This window comes from Ovis canadensis, chromosome 20 (assembly GCF_042477335.2).
Source record: "Ovis canadensis isolate MfBH-ARS-UI-01 breed Bighorn chromosome 20, ARS-UI_OviCan_v2, whole genome shotgun sequence".
NCBI classification, from domain to species: domain Eukaryota; kingdom Metazoa; phylum Chordata; class Mammalia; order Artiodactyla; family Bovidae; genus Ovis; species Ovis canadensis.
The window spans coordinates 50,145,878-50,151,775 of record NC_091264.1 but is presented as its reverse complement, the minus strand read 5'-3'; the positions used below and the strand labels follow the sequence as shown (position 1 = coordinate 50,151,775).

The following is a 5,898-nucleotide window of genomic DNA, read 5'->3' as shown; positions in this document are numbered from 1 at the left end:
TTTTATCAGTACAAGTTCAGGTTTTTTGAAAATATATAATATGTTCAACCTCTTTTCTAGCTTCTTGAACATATAGAATAGAGATATCATAGCTCTTTTAATGTTCTTGTTTACTAATTCTATCATTTATAATATTCTGGCTCTCTTCAAATATTATTTTTTACCCCATTTGCTTTCTCTGCTTCTAGAATTTCAGTTTTATGGTCTTGTGTTAAAGACCATATCTGGTCTAAACTCTAAATAACTAGGGTTTGCCAAGTCATTTGCTGTGCTGGCCCTGCTCAGATATGCCACTGCAATGAGAATGCTGTCATATGCAATATGGAAATGAATGGACATGGCTTATGATAAATATATCTTCTCGTCCAAGTGTTTCCTTTATCAGTATTGTAACATCTTGGCATTAAATTATATTTGTAGGTATAAGATTACTGTGTTATTTTTCTTTTGGTTCATATTTGCTTGATACATCTTAATATTTTTCTTTTCTCACACAACATATTGTTTACTCTTTTTAAAAAATGCATCGTTATATATAGTCTCCACTTTTAACTAGTATGTTTAACTCAATTTTATAGATAACTATAAATACTAGATAAATATAACTACCAATATATTGGTACTTATTTTTCACATAAACTTCAAATTTTTTTCTCCATCTGTGCTCTTTGAATGATTTTAATTTATTCTGCTGGTTAAAAATTTCTACATGACATTTATTTATTTCATTCTTATGGTAGTTGCCCTTCTCCAAAGATCCAAAATCATGATTATTTTCTTATAACAAATATTTAAATTTTATTACGCATACACACATACACAAATTTTATATTTTTTCTTCTAACAACAAGAGTAACCACCAACTTTCCCAAAAGAATATTTTCCTAGACAAACTAACTATCACTCATTCCTTAGGTTTGCTAACTCATCAAATTGAATAATGTTGAATGTTATTTCCAGGTTACTCTATATATACTTTTCCATTTTCTCTAGATTTTTTCCACTCTTTTTCTCTCTTTCTCTCACACACACACACATTCACCCACACCCTCAGTCTTTGCCAGCATTCACTGTTACCACAAGATTTGATAATTTTAATTATCATATCTCTTCCATCATCTTCTAGATTTCTTTTCTAATTTGATTACATCCTCTAAAATTGTTTTCACTTGGAGTATTTGTTCCTTTCTTTGCTTTATTTTTATCAGTGTTCAGAATTTTCTCTTATACTTTGATTTTCTTAAATTTACTTATGTCTTGGTGTTTCATTATCAGTACTATTTGTCACTCAATGGCCCTTCTAATTTAAAGAAATCTCAGGATTTCCTTAATCCTGAGAAGAATCCCTAAATTCTTATGCATCATTTTTCCATTTGGAACTTCTTTTGTGGCTTAATGTTACTCTTTCATATGGCTAATATCATCTAATACTTCTATAACTATATTTATCACACTTTTTAATTCTTAATCAGTTCCAATACTTTTGCTTAAGATAGTATTGTTGTCCAGTTCATGCTTTCTATTTTATTTGCCATCTAGTTATCTTGCTGAGTTTAGGCTCTCCTGGTGTGTCAGCTACTCTGTTTCAGCAGGATCTCTGAATAGAAAACACAGCCCTGAATTCCTGGAAATGTGTTTTGGGTAATGGCCAAAGGTGAGGATCCAGTCTGTGTGAATTTTGGTGAATTTTAAAAACAGAGGAGGAGTTAAATCCTTGGGCAGAGAGTCTCAGGCATCCCAGAACCTCTGTGGATTCCAGGCTGTTAACAGTTCTCCCACAGGAGTTTCATCTTGTGGGTGATTCATGTCTCATTTTTAATGGTTGCACAGCAATGGGAGGAGGCAGTCTCCCTAGGCTGATATTCATCAGCGAATGGATGTTGTTGGAGAAGGGAGGGGTGGTGGATGCCCAAGAGCAGCTGGTCAGCCTTCACCTGTTTTTAATAATTCATCACTCAGGCAGGGTCTTTGTGCTACCCAGTGTTATCTCAGAGACACCCCTTTAGCAATCTGAGCTGCTGCAGAAGATTTCTGGTGAATGGGAAGGTGATGATTGTCCACAGACAATGTGAAAGAAAGGCAAGTACACATTTTAGAAGGCTTTTCTTCACTCTGTCTCCTCAAGGGTCATCTTTGGAGCACTCTCATAGGAGGGTGAAACTCCCCATCCTATCACATAGCAGCGATTCTAGACAGCCTTCATCCTCGGGGCCTTCTGTTAGTTAGCTTCTCAAAGATGTTTTCCTGTCAGGACAAGATTACAAAATAAACTTTAAGGTTGATTTGAGGAAACAGCCAGCAGAACAAACATTTTACCATCATGATAGGAATTGGAACCTCACAGTTAGTGGCTTAGTTAATTGTATAGGTAATTTGCATTTGTTTGTTGTTTGTTTAAATAGTTTAAAACAAGTCTCCCAATGTGGGTTTTTTTTTTTTTTGCATAGTTTTCTGCTCAGGAGCTCTTCATTAATACATGTGCAACACTTTTATTTAAAGGTATAATGTTATACCTTTAACATTTCTGTGCCAAAAGGGGGTGTCCATTTCAATAAGAACCACACCAGTTTAAATTCATGTATTTCAAAGGTGGAGGAAAATGGAAGAGCTTGGGCTGAGATGGTTTCTTGTTTTAGTCTCTAATTTAGAATAGTGCTCTCCTGCTAGTAGTTCAAGCTGACAATAGAACATCCTGTAGCATGAAAAAAGCTGAATTACATTTTCCCTTCCTCCTTCAATTCAGGTGCATTTTCAAAATTAGGGATCAAAATGCAAAAATAAAGAAGCAAATTGAAATGCAGAAATTTCTACTTGCAAAAAGTCTGTACAATTTCAATTATAAACATTTCTAAACACTCTTCTAAGAGTGCGTATAGTGAGTGTCTGTGTGTGTGAAGAGAGGTGGAATGGATAATTTGAATTACAAAAAAGCCTTGATAACCCCCCACACATCAATTTACCTGTGAACAAAAAGATTCACACTGAGAAAATGGGACTTGGGACTATTTGATAAATTACTACGGACTACTTGAATATTCCATTAGCAAAATAATAGCTCATTATAGAACCTCAGAAGAATGTAGTATAATTACAATAGTACTATCCTCCCTTGGGTCGGGGGAGGTGGGAGGTGCAAACGTTAAAATGATAGCTATTTAACCAATGTTGGGGGAAAAAATGCCTCAAAACAAACCAAGAAGGTATATGGTTTCTGGAATTCAGTGAAATTTTTGTAGTTTCTACTAGCTTTAATTAGTTCAATGTGTTCTGCCAAGTAGAAGGTTGTTCACATTCTTGGATTCATATAAAACATACACATGCACGGCCCACGTGACAGTGATGATAGAATTTCCTTAGATGCTTAAATTTTTTGGTAAACCACGCCTAGATATATCTGAGAAGTGATGGTGTTAGGGGAAGCACACTGACTGGAACCGCCCACCCTGGCCAGGCACCATAGTAACCATTTGCATGAGTTGTTTTAGGACAGGAGGTCCTGGTAAGGAACATAGAACTAATAAGTCACCACCAACTGGAAGGTCAAAAGGAGACACCACATGTCCAACCACCTCCCAGAGATGGATCCCTCTCTCTGGCATCTGTCTTGGTTGAACAAGGCGTGCATCACCAGGAAGGACTCTGAGTCAGAGTGATTGGCTAAAGACAACTTGGAAACAAATCCCATCACCGTAAAACCCAAGACTGTGAGCCACATGGCAGAGCGGTTCTCCTGGGTTACCTTACCCTACTGCTCTCCACCCACATGCCCTTTCCCAATAAAATCTCTTGCTTTGTCTGCACATGTGTCTCCTAGGACAATTCATTTCCGAGTGATAGATAAGAGCCCGGTTTCGGGCCCTGGAAGGGGTCCCCGTTCTTGCAACAACGGCATGTTCATACTCTCAAAACTGGGTGAGAAAATTTTGAGAAGATGAAAAATGACCAGAGATAGTTATGTAGAAGATGAGAAGAAGGGGACAGATGGAAGGAAAGAATGGAGGAGAGGATGAAGGAGGAAAGAGAAGGAAAAAAGAAATAATGAAGACAAGTGTCTAATATATATTATGATAATATTGATCACAGAGCTGAAACACAAAATACTTTTAAAAAATTCTGCACATTCATGAGCTAATGAATTTGTAGCAAGTGCCCTTCTCTTGATACTAAACCAAAATGATACAGAAGTGAATACACAAAACTCATTTTTTTTTTTTTTTTTAAGAATTTAGCTTCATTTTTCAGGTCTGAGGTTGTAAACTGTGACATTCAATAAACCACCTGGGAAAAGCTAAGCTGTGCTAACCAAGTTATTTAAACTCTCAAAGTGAAAAAGCTGCTTAAGAAAATAAAAGATATAATTATTAACTTCAGCTGGGAGAGTACAAATCAGAGGGTAAAGAGCACTAGACTCAACCTGCGGCATTTTTTTTTTTTTTTGCTTTTGTAAAGCTGACATCTTTGCCCAAATTTAGGAAATTTGCAAAATATTTCAAGGCAAGATTTTACAGTGAGTGTTATGCTCAGTGAGCAGGAATATTCATACCTAAACCACAGTTATGTTTACAATCATTCAGTTGAACATGAAATTTGTAACGACCCCAAACGTTTTCATTTGGAGTACATTTGAAGAGAAATGTATCTGTCCAGTCTCTATCCTGTTGTAAAGCTCACCAGAGGCAAAGTCTGCTTGCGGAATAAGTAAGATAAAATCATCTGCATGTTCAGAACAATAGTACAGACCAGTTGTGCTTGTCAGCAGGCCTAGGATATTTTATTCAAATATCCACACTAATAGAATGAAGACAGGACCTTAACCAATTTATTCACTGCCACAATGTCGAAGCCAGAATTAGATGAACATGTAATAAATACCGGCTGAATGAATAATATAGTAAGAAATGTACAAAATCACATGTTACAGTAAGAGTGTACATGTATTTCAATATATAGCCACTTTCCCCCTATCTGTACTAATGATGGTAATCAGGGGCATGGAGAATCCAAAGTGATGACTGTTTAAATTTGTAAAGTCTATATAAATATTTAGGGGAAAACAGTTTAACTTTCTAAAAGATGATCTTTATGGATACAATAAAAATATTCTTCTAGTTCTTCAATTCATATTGGCAATGTGATGGGAAAGTGACTAGGAATATAATTAAATAAATTAGATTCCTTCTGATAATCTATAAGCAGAAAAACAAAAGTGACTTATTTAGCATTCATCTGCAATAATGTTATCCAAAGTGTGAGAAGTAATATTTTGTAATATTTAGTAATTTCCCCAGAACATCCTTATCCTTGGCTGAAATTATTCTAGAAGAGTGAGGTTCCAGTTCTGGGTAACATGGAACAAGCAATCCTCGTCTCTCTGAAAGCAAATATAAGCCTGGATAGAATGTAGACAGCAATTATCTGTGGGTGCCATAAAATAAATATTAATAGTAACAAGTGGATGAAGAATGGCCTTTCAACACTCACAGTTTTCCTTTTTTGTCCCTCTAGTATCCTCTGGCCTGAAGCTAACACAGCCAGAACTGTGGAAGTGAGCATTACTGGTGCAGAAAGAGCTCCAGGGGAAACCTGGTTTAAACAGTCTCAGGTGGAACTTAACAACGCAGAGCGAGAAACCCAACCCTTAGCTGCCATTCTCCCGACCTCACCCCAGCCACTAGCCAATCTCATGGCAGCGACCGGAGCTGTAGCTATGGAAACCCATAGGCGACCAGCTAACTCTAAAGGAGGTTTCCAGCAGCTGCAATTACAAAAGGGCTGGGTTAGTAATCCCCCTTACTTTTTCTCTCTTTGTCCTCTGGCTGCTTGGCCCAGGATACAAACAGAATCTACAAGGTAGTCTTTCTCCAAATTTAGGAGGTTTTCAGCCATTGTTTCTTATGA

At 36.6% G+C, this 5,898-nt stretch overlaps 1 long non-coding RNA gene across 1 annotated transcript; it reads right to left on the bottom strand.

The window, feature by feature from the left end:
* Positions 1-773: 773 nt before the first annotated feature.
* LOC138425067 (uncharacterized) lies at positions 774-5,666 on the bottom strand. Its single transcript, XR_011251084.1, has 2 exons — positions 5,482-5,666; positions 774-2,244 (listed from the first exon to the last, which is right to left on the bottom strand). It is a non-coding gene; the product is annotated as an uncharacterized lncRNA (long non-coding RNA).
* Positions 5,667-5,898: the final 232 nt, after the last annotated feature.